Below are 15,305 nucleotides of genomic sequence, written 5' to 3'. Positions count from 1 at the left end.
CTGAGCTCAGTTTAACTAAATTCAGCTAATGGAAGTATATTCCAGAAAGCTCATTCACCACTTTACATAAACTAGGGCAAACTTTCCTTGAAACACTGGCAAAAGGGCTTTTTGTAACTGTGATTTGCAACTACATTTGTGTGTGTCTAGGTAACACTGGTGCCATGTTGATGATTTTGAGACTGGTTACCATATTGCAATGAGGAAATAAGGGAAAGGACAATGCTTATTTCTTAAGACCCAGAGGATTGATCTAGATCAAGGATATGGATAATATGTTCAAATGGACTCCAGAATTTGCCTAGGAGAGCAAAAATGTTAAATTGGGGGCAGGATTGGTCAATTAAGGCTCAGGTCTGATTATGCACAGAGGGTCATGCCTGCAGTTGATTTCTATTGAGGGTTGGTAAGTTGCTTCTGAAAGTGAATGCAATGTAGGAGCCTTGTTTTGGAGGGGTAACTATTTCCTGTTGGTTTACTGCATCTTAAAATCCAAAGGAACAAACCTTTTAATTGACTTCTGAGATGAATCTGAAAGTGCATGCGAAAGGACAAAAATAAGCCAAATCTCATTTTTTCCCCTGATAATGACTGAGGGGAAAAATACAGTAATACTCGAGGTAAGGAGAGAGAGGCCTTGTGACTTTGTTTTCCAATATAGGATCAATTTATGGTGTTGACAAATGTTTCTGTCAATTTTTTGTTTCTCTTTTATCTTATTCTTTCTTTCTCTTAGGGGAATGAATGTAGGAGACAAAAATGACATCTTCCTAAGTGCCAAAAGAAAAATCTAAGCAAGGTCCAGGAAGTGGAATCCATACCAAAGTTTTCTGATATCTATTTCCTGAAGAGGCTTTTGTTCTATAGTTCCTACTACATCTTTTCATGAAATATCCCTTTATAAAAACTTGTTTAGTCATTTCAGTTGTGTCCAACTCTTTGTGACCCCATTTGGGGTTTTCTTGGACAAGATACTGGAGTGGTTTGCTATCTCCTTTACCAGCTCATTTTACAAATGAAGAAACTGAGGCAAGCAGGGTTAAATGACTTTCCCAACCTATCATATTCCCAAGAGAACAGCTGTTTATATCTTTTCTCTTAGATTCTCAGTGCACCCACAATGATTAGAGTATCCTTTCCAGTGCTATTTCTTGAGCTCCCATCCAGAGCATTCCTCTAAAGCAGTGATGGGCAAACTTTCTAAAGAGGGGGCCAAAGGAAAGGAAATGCTCATCTGCAAGTCTGTTTCTAAGACAACTCTTTTGGAATTTCATTGTATTGTATCCTACTCGTATTCGTCAGATTAGGAATAATGTTGTGCTGCTGGATAGAACATTTCAGGGGGCCCATCACTGCTCTAGTCATTAAACCTGTTGATATCTAAGCAATTGGTTTTTATAAGGAGCAATTAGGTGACACAGTGGATAGAGTGCTGAGCCTGGAGTCAGAAGGATTCATTTCCTGAATTCAAATCTGGTTTCAGACTCTTCTTAGCTACATGACCCTGTGAAAGTCACTTAATCCTATTTGCCTCAGTTCCTCATCTATAAACTAAGCTGGAGAAGGAAATGGGAAACCACTCCAGTGTCTGCCAAGAAAACTCAAAATGAGGTCATGAAGAGTCAGATATGTCTGAAATGTCTGAATAAAAGCAACATATTATGAAATCAAAATACAGTAAATGCCAGGATCATATATTAGGAGCTGAAAAAGATCTTAGACATTATCTTTCTTTTTGGAATATTTTTCTATGATGTGGGGAAGGGAGGGAGGAACTGAATAAAATAAATGAATAAATTTAAAACAAGAAAAATAATGTGGAAGTTCCAACAGCCTTAGAGAAATTGAAAAAAAAACGTCCAGGGAATTATATATAATTTAATAATTAATATTAATTAACACATATAAGAATTAATAATCAGAATTTACACCCTTACCTTCCATCTTGAAATCAATACAAAGTATTGACTACAAGGCAAAAGAACAGTATGGACTAGGCAATTGGGGTTAAGTGACTAGTTTAGGACCTTACAGCTAGGAAGTGTAGGGAATTATATTTTTAACATCTTGTGAAAACTGATCTATTACCACTTGTCATGTCTGGGTTCCTGATGTCATCTATTTGAAGGGGATATGAACCTGTCTTTAAAAGGTTATAAATAAATGGTATTTTATTTTTTTAAAAGAAGCTATTTAATCTAATCTCCTCTAATCCATTAGTTAGGACAAAGGAGGCAGTTTGTCTGAAAAATATCTGAGTATTTTAGTAAAATTATTAGCTCTATAACTCTGGGTAAGTCCCCTGATTCTTTTTGCCTTTTAGCCTCACTTTTCTCACTTGTAAAATGGGAATGATAATAGCACCTATTTCTTAGGGTTGTGAGAATCAAATGAGATAACATATGTATAATGCCCTCCAGACCTTAAAATGCTATATAAATTACTATTTTGTTTAGTCGTTTTTAATTATGTCTAACTCTTCATGACCCCATTTGGGGTTTTCTTGGCAAAGAAATGGGACTGGTTTGTCACTTCCTTCTCCAGTTTATTTTACAGATGAGGAAACTAAGGGCAAACGGGGTTTTCCAGGATCAGAAAGCAAATAAGTATCTGAAGTCAGATTTGAACTCATGATGATATCTTCTTGAAGCCAAGCCTGACACTCTATGCACTATGGCGCCACCTAGCTGTTCTCACACCATATGCATTCACTATTTTACTAATGAAATTCAAGCAAGACTATCCATCAAATGGCTCATATAAATCAATAAAGCATTACTAAGCCCTATTATGTGCCAATCTCAGTCCTAAATGCGAAGGGTGAATACAGTCTCTGCCCTCAAGGAGCTTTCAGGGGAGGGAGACAACATATACATAAAGAGATCTCTATAAGACACATACAGAGTAAGTGCTAGCTGGGTAATGTTAGAAGGGAAGACACAAGCAGTTGGGGAAACCAGGAAAGGCTTCCTGGAGTAGGTGTAAGTCTTGAAGGAAGCCAGGAAAACTTAAGAGGCAGAGGTGAGGGCATTCTAGGTGGAAGGAACAGCCAGTGCAAAGGTCCGGGAATGGGAGATAGAGAATTGTGTTTGAAGAATACAAGTCCGCTAATATAATTGCACTGTAGCAAGTATAGAAAGGAGTAATGTGTAAGATGACTGTAGATATAGGAAGGGGCCAGTTGTAAAGAGATGGTAAAGAGGACTGGATTGAAAATGCCAAATGAAGGAGTATGTATTTGATTATAGAAAACACAGGGGCTTCTTGAAGACTATTTGAACAAAAATAGATGATCTTATACCTCCTGGCTTCTACAATTCTCTTTTTACTCATATATAATATATGTTATATGAGTGTGTGTGTATATATACATACACATATGTGTATATATATATATATATACATATATATGTATATATATAAAGAGTGGAGGTACTTTGAGTCTAGACAATACCAGAAGGATAGTTCAGCACAATTAAAAGGAGTATAAGGAGCAAAGGATTGAGAGTCACACCTGGAGATGGTAGGTGCTGGGTTCAAATCTGGTCTCAGATACTTCCTAGCTATGTGACCCTGTGTAAGTCATTTAATTACCAAAAGCCACTCTGCTTTGAAACCAGTACATCAGTATTGATTCTAAGATGGAAGGTAAGAGTTAAAAAAAAAAAAAGGAATATGTACTTAGTTTATTGAAAACATCTCATTCATAGGTAATAGCAGAAGTTTGCCAAATAGCTTCAAGGTGTCCCAGGAAAGAAAAGGCAGAAGTGTTTGAGGCATGTTACAAACAGAACTTTTAAAATAAGATTATCTTTATTCTGGAAAGAAAGGAATCATTGAGAACAGATGGAACCTCTTGACTTTTTGCCATAGGACAGAGGAGGAAACAGGTTTGCTTTCAGTCTTTGTGGATGTGAGTTGACTTACCTAGATTTATCAGTTTATGGGGTCTGTAGAGGTCACATGACATAGATTTTTCAATTGAGTCTCTTTCTGAGAGAAGTCTGAAAAATCTAAAGGGGGACAGCAAAGTCTCATATGTCTTGGGAGACAGTATTAGGCATTCCTTTAAGGGATAACAAACTCTCATGTGCCTTAGAGACAGTTTTAGACATTACTTTCAGGGATCACAATTACTTTGACTCTTCTTGGATTCTGGGAAATTTTCTAACCCCTTTAAATAAAAAAAATTCCTCCAAAGCAATTTGGAACTATGTGTAAAGAGCTTTTAAAAGACTGCTTGCCTTTTGATCCAGCCATAGCACTGCTGGATTTGTACCCCAAAGAGATAATAAGGAAAAAGACTTGTACAAAAATATTTATAGCTGCACTCTTTGTGGTGGCAACAAAAATGGAGAATGAAGGGCTGTCCCTTGATTGGGGAATAGCTGAACAAATTGTGGTATCTGTTGGTGATGGAATACTATTATGCTAAAAGGAATAATGAACTAGAGGAATTCCATGTGAACTGGAAAGACCTCCAGGAATTGATGCAGAGCAAAAGGAGCAGAGCCAGAAGAACATTGTACACAGAGACTGAGACACTGTGGTAAAATCAAATGTAATGGACTTCTCTACTAGCAGCAATACAATGACCCAGGACAACTCTGAGGGACTTATGAGAAAGAACACTATCCACATCCAGAGAAAGAACTGTGGGAGTAGAAATGGAGAAGAAAAACATATGATTGATCACATGGTTTGATGTGGATTTGATTGGGGTTTGGGCATTAAAAGATCACTCTTTTGCAAATATGAATAATATGGGCATAGGTTTGGGTTTTTTTTGGACATAGGTTTTGAACAATGATGCATGTATAAACCAGGGAGCTGCTTGTCAGCTCTGGGAGGAGGGAGAGAAGGGGTGGGGAATCATGAATCATAACCATGGAAAAAATAAATTAATTAATTTAAAATAAAATAAAATGAGGGAAAAATTCCCCCTTAATAGGATTCTGATTTTACCTGGGTGACCTCTCTGGGTCTCAGTTTCTTCATCTGCCAACTAAGAAGTTTGGACTGGATAGCATCCCTAACAGTTTTTAATTCTGAGTACATAACTAGATGGGCAACTAGATGATTCAGTGAGCCTACAGTCAGGAAGACCTGAGTTCAAATCTGATCCCAGAAACTTACTAACTGTGTGATCCTGAACAAGTTAACCCTATTTGCTTCAGTTCCTCATGTGTAAAATGGGGACACACTAGAGAAGGAAATGGCAAACCACTCCTCTATCTTTGCCAAGAAACCCCATGGACTCTGAGGCCAGAAAGTCATTTGATCCCATATTAGCCTTGTGAGGTAGGTGCTATTTTTATCCCTATTTTACAAATAAGGAAAATGAGACAAAATTAAATAATTCATCCTGCATCATAAACTAGTAAAAATCTGAGTTCAGATTTGAACTCAGGTTTTCCTGACCTTGTCCTAGCCCCTGAGCCTCCTGTTTAGTTTTTGTGCAGTTGTTTCAGTCCTGTCTGACTCTTCTGAACTGCATTTGGGGTTTTCTTGACAAAGATCATCCAGTGCTTTGCCATTTTCTTTTCTACCTCATTCTATAGATGAGGAAAGGGAGGCAAGCAGGATTAAGTAACTTGCCCAAGGTCACACAGCTAGACCAGTTTTAACTCTTGGCCTTCCTGACTCTAGGTTCAACACTATCCATCTAGTTGCTGGAAAATAGAAGGGTAGAAAGAATGGAAAAAGATCACAAAGAAATGAATGATTTCTCTGCCCTTGGGCTGAAGGTGTGGTGCCATTGACTTAAATCTAGAGTTGCAGCCATGTATCCAAGGGTGGAATTTGGCCTTGACAATGCATTTCCATCAGGTATAGCCTTGACAGAATGCTCTTGGAAGACATCCTGCCTTAGAGCTGCCAGGGCACAGGTTCCAAGTTGGCACAACTAGCCTCTGACTAATGGGGAAAAATTAACCAATGAGAATTAAATGACCTTGCATCACCTATCAAGATTCCTACAGAATCTTTCATGCACTACAAAGAAACAAGATTTTCAAGAGAGAAGGGACTGGTTGGAACATGGCGGGATGGTCACTGCTTATTGACTCTTGAAAAACAAAAGACATCTTAATAGTAATCAAAAACTATGTTTGAGGGGACAGCTGGGTAGCTCAGTGGATTGAGAGTCAGGCCTAGAGACGGGAGGTCCTAGGTTCAAATTCGGCCTCAGACACTTCCCAGCTGTGTGACCTTGAACAAGTCACTTGACCCCCATTGCCTACCCTTACCACTCTTCCACCAAGGAGCCAATACACAGAAGTTAAGGGTTTAAAAAAACAAACAAACAAACAAACAAAAAAACTATGTTTTCCTGATCCCTGATGCTTCTGAGTGTTATTTTGTTGTTGAATACATTTAGCATTTTTACAGACTAAAAAAAAGTGTCTTTTGATCTTAGAATTTCCATGGGCAGCTAGGTGGCACAACGGATCAAATGCCAGCCTGAGTTCAGATCTAGCCTCAAACACTTATTAGTTATGTGATCTTAGTTAAGTCACTTAACCCTGTTTGCTTCAGTTTCCTTATGTATAAAATGAGCTGAAGAAGGAAAGGGCAGACCATTCTAGCATTTTTACCAGGAAAATCCCAAATGGGATCACAAAGAGTTGAATAGAACTGAAACAACTAGACAGGATTTCCTTTGGTGGACAAATTGGGACTGTTTAGCACTTACTATTACCAGCAGCTCTACTATGTACTAGAGATACAAAAAAAGGGCAAAACCAGCACTCCTAACCTCAAGGTGCTTACATTCTAATGAAGGAGTGCTTCATTACTGTTTAATATAGTTTAATACTGGCAAAACATGCCAGTATTAAACTATATTAAGCACTTTGCAATCACTATCTCATTTGATCCTCATAACAACTCTGGGAATTGTTGGTATTATTATTTGGAAACTGAGGCAAATAGGAGTTGTGTCTTGCCCAGGGTCACACAGTTTAGTAAGTATTTGAAGCCAGATTTGAGCTCAGATCTTCCTGGCTCCAGGCCCAGTGCTCTATCTGGTGCCCCACAAGTTGCCCCGTACATACAAGAGGTACATACAAGATACACAGAGAAGTTGAAAGGTTCCTCAAAGGGGGAAAGCACTAGCAGCTCTTGAATTCTATTGGGTTAAATTGAATTTGCCTTATTTAGATTAAATCTGCATCAGATTAAATTGAATTTGTTCAACAACTGGAGAGATGATGTATGATGCAGGATCCTCTAAAATTCTAGACTAAGAAAACCAGAACTAGCCCAGTATCCCCAAAGAATAGTGCGGCTATTATCTTTTGAAATGATCCCAGATGGATTCCAGAAAGGAAGGATTAGCAATTGCATAAAGTGATGCCCCTTCAGGAAGAGCACTTGACCTTAGGCAACATGTGTTCTATGACTTAGTTTTTAGATACCGTTTCCTTTGGACTTGGGAATAGCAATAGAATGCCTGGGCAAATTGGAATCTTTACATTCTGTAGGATTTGAAAAATGCCTTAGATAGATGAGCATGGCAAACTACATTTGTCATTTATTTCCAACATCTGGAGTTTGACGTTGAGTTGAATAGTCCAGGGAGTGGATCTGTCAGGTGTGGATTACCTAATTTGTCTTGTCTTCTTACAGTGTGTTGAGTAATCCTATACTTATACACTCAATGCCATCTCTGCTCTTCCCTGGGTTCTTAGAAATATTAACAATAATAATAGCCAAGCACAGGAAGAAGTGGTTATGACTTCTTGACCCCAAAGTAGCCTAACCACCAAACATAATTATAGTGATGGAAATGCCAAGGCAGCTATTTAATGATCCCCTTTCATAACCTTATAGTAATGAAGGGGACTTTTATCTAGTGTATTCCTCAGAAAGGAAGATTATTAGTTTCTGACTTGTAGGGTATGTGTTCTTGCTCATGTCCTCTGGAGGAGCTTCTATAACTGTACTCAATAACTTCATTCCATATAATTTGTGTATTATAAAATAATAATAATAATAACAATAACAATAATAATAGCTGGCATTTATAGAGCAATTTAAGTTTTTCAGAGCACTCCATGTATATTATGGCTTTGATCCCTATAGCAACCCTGAGAGGTAGATGCTATTATTATCACCATTTTACAAATGAGGAAACTGAGACTGAAAGGGTCCCATAGCTAGTAAATATCTGATATGAGATTTGAACTCAGATCTTCCCGACTCTAAGTCTAACACTGTACACTGTGGTGCCACCTGCCTGAGCTATTCAGAATCATAGGATTTAAGAGCTGGAAGGAGCCTATTTATTCCCAGGACTCTTAACCTGGGTTCTGTGAACTTGTTTTTAAAATACTTTGATAATTATATCTCCATATAACTGTGGCTTCAGTGAGGGACCCTAACTCAGCTGCCAGAGCTTTTGATAACCCAACACAACTCTAGAGATTCTGAGTGGCTTCATCAAATGTTCCAGGTTCCCCCCCCCCCACCTTAAATTAGTATAAGGGTAAAGTTGATTAAGTAAGCCACTGCAAGCCACTTAAGTAATAAGATGCCTAATTAATCAATCAATTCTAATCATAGGTTTCAGATTAAGTGCTAAAAGCACCTAGAACTGGAAGAAGGGTTCAGATAGTTTGAGGAAACTTGGTCATATCTCAGTTATTACCTATAAAGTAGAAATATCTTTAATACCATTTAGATCCAGAGGCATTGGAGAGAGTAAGTGGACTTTCCGGTAAAACTCCTGAGGAGGAATTACTCAGGAAAAGAGATGGGGGAGGAAGAGGTAGCATGTAGAAAGAAAGCCCTCAGTTTTCTTGGCTTTGGACAAGTCTTCCCTCATCTTAATTTTGGACCAGTATCTTACAGATTTTTAAGGATCTTAAAGATATTGGACACTTCCCATCTTCCTAATGGCATCCTAGAGGTATCCCTGAATTAACTGATAGCAAGGTGAAGGACAGACTACCCCTAGACTCATGGCTCTATAAGAAGATCAGTAAAGAAACTATGACATACCTAGGGGGAATTTCTTGAGTATCCCACTAAGGACTCTAAGAAATCAGGAGTCATGAATTAGCCCTTTGCCATTTGTACTTGCCAAGTTTGAGCTCACTTTCCCCTGTACAGTTTACTCATAGTCTTCCCTGTACATGTTATATACCCCAAGCACCTCTGGTGTGAGGGTTTGCAAAACTCTTTTCAGGGGTTCATCTACTTTTGGGATCCATCTTTCACTCACCTCTCACCTGTGGCTACAAGAAGCTAAAGCATGCCCAGCAATCACACTCTGGTAAAACTGTCTTGGCAGACAAGTTAAACTGGCTTAAGCATAACTGACAGACTTTCAGACCCATCAGTGGCTTAGGGGAGAATGGCTACCCCAAATGTGAAGTCTTCCTCTTGTAGAATAGGCAGATGAGAACCATATGCTCCACTGGCCATGAAGACAGTCGAAGCAGGCACTATGGAGTGCTTAGAGCTGGGTCAGACATTAAAGACACCAAGGTCATCCACTGCATCCCAAGCCATGGCCAGGCTTCCTGACTTTTTTCTTGCCACTGGACCTCAATGATTCTGGAAGAGAAAATGAGGCTGATAACTTGTACAAATCTTCCTCACCTAAATCCAATTCACAGGCAAGTCAAGACATCACCTTGTCATGTCATTGATCCTCTTCAAAATGAAGGGCACTGGAACAATTCAATAATAACGTACTCATAGGAGAGTAAATCTTAGACTAGAGAGCTGGGTGGGGGAGAAGGAGAAATATTTATAATGACCTTACTTTACCACTTTAATAAATATCTATTTCTAACAGCTACTAACGGATGCCTGACTAAAACGTTTCTCAAATCATAATCTTTGGAGGAAACATACCAGTGGGGGCATGAGCTGGTGCCATTAGCAAATCTCAAAGATAATTCTAGAACCCTGATGGGGAGCCCTAGTCTGGACCTGAGATTCCTCTGAGGATGGGAGTTGGGATAAGGATCATCAAAACATATGTGGGCTATGCTAAGAAGTTATGTTTTACAATCAAGAAACCTTCAGACCTTCAACCTAAACAATTGTTAGTTTAAAATACGTATTTTGAAGGCTCCTAAGAATTCAGCATCACTTTTTAAGTGCTCCTAATTCTGCTGGTTTAGAGTTCACAGAACACTTTCCTAAGGGAGCCCTAAAACTGTGTATATCTGCATCTGTACTCCCCAGCCAACTACTATAATTCTTTGCCATGCTTAACAGCCAGAACACTAGTCAGTTCATTATAAAACTGGTCCCATGGGGGGCAGCTGGGTAGCTCAGTGGAGTGAGAGTCAGGCCTAGAGACAGGAGGTCCTAGATTCAAACCTGGCCTCAGCCACTTCCCAGCTGTGTGACCCTGGGCAAGTCACTTGTCCCCCATTGCCCACCCTTACCAATCTTCCACCTATGAGACAATACACCGAAGTTAAGGGTCTAAAAAAAAAACTGGTCCCTTTTTTTCCACTTAATGAGGCTTTCTTGAATTACAAGGCACATTTTTAGTTTTTGTATTTGGTGACAAAAGCGCATCAGGGACCTATATCTTTTCATTTTTAGAAAATGTAGATAAAAGTTGCTTTTGGAAGCTTTTTCCTTCAGATATTTCCTCAATTTCTCTCTACAAGTCAGAAGTACTTTTCTCCAGAGAGGTAGGAGAGCTCATTCATTGATTGATTGTAGAGTGCAAGGGAATATACTTGCATTTGTATATGTTATATCTTCCCTGTGAGAATGTAACTTTCCTGAGGGCAGGACTATTTCATTTTTGTCTTTATATTCTCAGAACATAATACAGTTTTGTACTTAGCAGAAGCCTAATAAATGCATTTTGATTGATATGCACACTAGATTTGGACTAGAGAACTTTGGTGCAAATTATCATTTTTTCACTTCCTACTTATGTAAACTCAAGAAGTCATTTGACCTATCTTCAGTTCCAATACTATATTCCTTTAAGTCCAAACTTAAATCCCACCCCCCAACAGGAAGCCTTTCCCAATCCCAATTCTTTAAATTATTTCCTATTTATCCTGTATATAGCTTGTGTTCAGTCGTTTTTCAGTCATGTCCAATTCTTTGTGAACCCATTTATAGTTCTCTTGGCAAAGATACTGGTGTGGTTTGCCATTCCCTTCTTCAGTTCATTTTACAGATACAGAAACTGAGGCAAATAGGGTTAAGTGACTTGCCTAAGGTCACACAGCCAGTAAGTATCTGAGACTGGATTTGAATTTAGGAAGCTGAATCTTCCTGATTCTAAGCACAGTGTTCTATACAATGTGCCACCTATCTGCCTTCATATATAGCTTGCTTTTCATAAATCTTCATGTTGCCTTCCCCCATTAGACTATAAGTTTCTTGAGGGAAATGATTTGTTTCTTCTTTTGTATCCCCAGCACTTAGCACAATGCCTGATACATAGCAGACATTTAACAAATGTTTATTGATTGATTTGATTCCTCATCTGTAAAATAAGAGGGTTCTGCAAAGTCACATCTAAGGCCCCTTCCAACTCTAACTCTCTGATTCTGTGAGCCAACATGGCACCTTAGAGTCATAAGACTTGCCTCCAAATCTTGACTCTGCTGCTTATGATCCCTGTGACTTTGGGCAAATTATTTGAAGTCTCGATTTCTTTGTGTATAAAATGAGGAATTGAACTGCTGAGGCCATGTGAAACTAGAGATCTATGATCTTATGGACTTATGAGGAAATGCCGACTCATTATAATCCAAGCTCAACCATTTGTATATTCAAAACTTTGCTCACTTTCATCAAATATTACCATTTGGAGTACTGTTTGTGAACTCAGACAGTTTTATAAAATTGTATTCGCATTTGTCCAAAGGTTATATAAAAGGAACATAGTGTTTCAAGGGAACTTGGATGAATGGTGAAATTATTTGAAATGGAACTTTCAAAAAGACTTAAAAGAATCATCAGACTATGTTGAACAAAGCGGATGATATGTAAAAAGAGGGTCACCAAGAGGATTCAGCAGAAAAAAAAAAAAAGAATTAAGCCACTTTTAGTGGGCAGAGTCATAGAGCTGCCATTTCTGAGTTTCTTTATGCATTAACTTTTTAGACAGGTTCCTTCTAGCCACTAAGAGGCCATTTAAGATTTAAGTTGAACAATGTGAATTCTAGAACGTCTTCAACACCTAACATAAAAACCAAAGAGTGTTTGTGAAAATTGTAGTGATTACTTGAAATTCCTAACAGAAATTCCAGGAAACCCAGGGGCTTTTCTGTAACCTGTAAATCAAAAGGAAAGCACCTGGCATTTGGATCAACTCTTCTGAATGATGTAGACAGAGTCCATAGAGTTGAACTCTCTCCCTTCTTACCACTTCCTACTTCTCCCTTAGCCCTTAGCCCTTCTTTCCTGGAGGGCCTGAGGATTATCCAATAATTCATTCATTCACCGAACAAAAATTCATTAAGTATTTGCTACAGGGAGAACACTATGATCTCAACTACTGGGGATATATATATATATGTAATGTTATATATCATATAAAATTTATATTAGACTCAGTCCCTGCTTTACAGTCTAATGGGGAAAGATAAGATACAAATACAAATAACTCAATTAGATAATATATGAAAGAGGTACACAACAAAATATTATGTGAAGGCTAAAGGTAGACTTTTCTTATTTAGTAAAGTTTTTTTTTTACTTTTTTTAGATTTTTTTTTTAGTAATGAAAGTTTTATGGGAGAGTCCATTTGAACTGGACTAGAAAATAACACGTAGCTAAATAGGAAGAGTTAAGACATTTTAGGCTTAGCCAACAATGTGAGCAAAAATAAATGGAGCTAAGAAAATGCAGGTATGTTCCAGAGGCAGAGAGAATAACATTTTAGATGAACCACAGAGGGCTTAGAAAGGAATAGCATGAAATAAGGATGGAAGTCAGGAAGGAATCAGATTGTAAAGGTACTTGAACCTCTCATAAAGGAGTTTAAGTGGGCATCTGGATGGCTCAGAGACAGGAGGTCCTAGGTTCAAATCTGTCCCCAGATACTTCCTAGCTGTGTGACCCTGGGCAGGTCACATTACCCCCATTGCTTAGCCCTTAACTCTCTTCTGCCTTGGAACCAATACATAGTATTGATTCTAAGACAAAAAGTAAGAGTTTAAAAAAATAAAGGAGTTTAAGCTTTGTGGATGGGCATTAGAGAGCCTTTCTCAGGGCTGTTAGGTGATGGAGTGGATAGAGCACCAGGCTCGGAGTCAGAAAGACTCATCTTCCCAAGTTCATATTTAGCATTAGACACTTACTAGCTTTATGATCCTGGGCAAGTCACTTAATTCTGCTTGCCTCAGTTTTCTCATCTGTAAAAAGGAACTAGAGAAGGAAATGGTAAAACCATTCCAGTGTCTTTGCCATGAAAACTGAAAATGCGGTCATGAAGATTCTGGCATGACTAAAAATGACTGAACAACAATAGCCAGTGAAGATTTTTGAGCCTAAGAGTGATATGACTAGATCTGGGTGTAATGGGTGTAATCAGGGGGAACCTGTCCTAGTTCTTTTCTGGGCAAAGATACTGGAGTGATTTGCAAATTCCTTCTCCAGCTCATTTTACAAATGAGAAAACTGAGGCAAACAGGGTTAAGGGACTTGCCCCGGGTCACACAGCTAGTAAGTGTCTGAGGCCAGATTTGAACTTGAGAAGATGACCTTCCTGACTTCAGGCCCTACACTCTTATCACTGTGCTGCCAAGTTGTTCAACAATAATAATAGCTAATCCACCTCCTGAGAAAGAACTGTTGGAGTTATTTTTCACATCAGTATATTTACAGTTTTATTTTGGGATTTTGGTTATGTATGCTTGTGTTCTTACAACAATGACCAATATGGAAGTGTGCTTTGTATGACAATAAAAATAAAATAAATAGCTAGTATTTATGTAGCACTTTAGTTTTTGGGACGTGTAATAAAAGGTAACATGTCTCTGTTTTCTCCATCACAAATCCCAGCTATCTCTCCTGCTCTGTACTTTTTTCCTGAACATAGGTGATCAGATGGTGACCCTGGGTTGAACATTTGTATTTTGGAAGGTAACTTTATGAGTATGAAAGGCTGGAAATTCCTGCTTCCCTTAGTTGAAGCTACCTAAAAGCTGGAGGAATTTCAAAATCAGAGAAGAGTTCAAATTTTGCCTTAGTTTTCTAGCAAACATGGACTTTGAAGGAAACAATTCAGAGCCAATCAAAGGTAAAATGATAATTTGTTGGTGCTGCAAATGTTCCATATTTTGATGTTTTAAATTATAAACAGGGAGAGTACAACAGTCCTTTTATGTTATTGCTACTTGTTTCAGTTTTTGTCAATTTTACTTATGAGTATTTTGCGTTTAAAATTTACTTTTTTTGTGGAAGAAATAAATAACTGTCCCATTCTTGATCTACATTGCACATTAAATGCTTTTCTAATTCTTCTTTTGGAGAGACTCTACATATAAACAAATCTAAGTTTCATGTAATTCTCCCTGAGATCTAGAGTAGGAAGTTTAAAGAGCCAGACAGTACAAGAAAAGGATCTTAAGTCCTCATGTTAAGGGCCAGGCTACTCCAGGACTAAACCCTGGTTTTGTGAGTTTGGGACCAGTACTGAAGAGAGCTCTAATTGGCAGAAGAAGATGGGGTCCAGCCAGTCCCTTACGACTCCCCATAGGTTCTTTGAGTTACATAAGAAGGATTATTTTCTGAATTTCAAAAGAGAATGAAATGGGAGTGGGAGGAGTTAAGGGAAGAGACTTGATAGAAAGTTATTGTAAGAGTGATGGTGGTGACAATGAGATAAAGGACTGTGTTGGAGATGTTCTAGAGGTGAGGATGAATCTTCATTATCTGCTTTAAAAAGTTCAGAGATTCACTCTTTTCTTCTCAATTCTGTCCTTATTTCACACACTCTCTATAAAATTTGCTTAATAAAGAGTATCTCAGCAAGCTCCCAGGATTTGGTTTTAATGTTTTTGACTAATTTTGTCTTTGCTCTTGACTCTTTAATCGGCCAGTTCTTAGGGTTTTCATTTGAATGTTTGATGCTTTTTTTTCAAATGTGATCTGTATTCTTGGCTTTGAGTACCCCACATTTCAAATTCTGCTAGTGTGTGTACAGAGTGAAAATATCCATGCTTTCATTTAATTAAGTTTCCCATTTCCACCAAGGACACACCTTGAGAGAAAAGGAAGGAAGGGATTTATTCTCTTAAGGTAGCACTAGGCAGACAGAAATAGTAATGCATCTGGTTATCACTGACCAGTTTTCTCAGAGTGT

This window comes from Gracilinanus agilis, chromosome 1 (genome assembly GCF_016433145.1).
Source record: "Gracilinanus agilis isolate LMUSP501 chromosome 1, AgileGrace, whole genome shotgun sequence".
NCBI classification, from domain to species: domain Eukaryota; kingdom Metazoa; phylum Chordata; class Mammalia; order Didelphimorphia; family Didelphidae; genus Gracilinanus; species Gracilinanus agilis.
The sequence above is the reverse complement of the archived record's forward strand: the minus strand, read 5'-3'. Positions refer to the sequence as shown.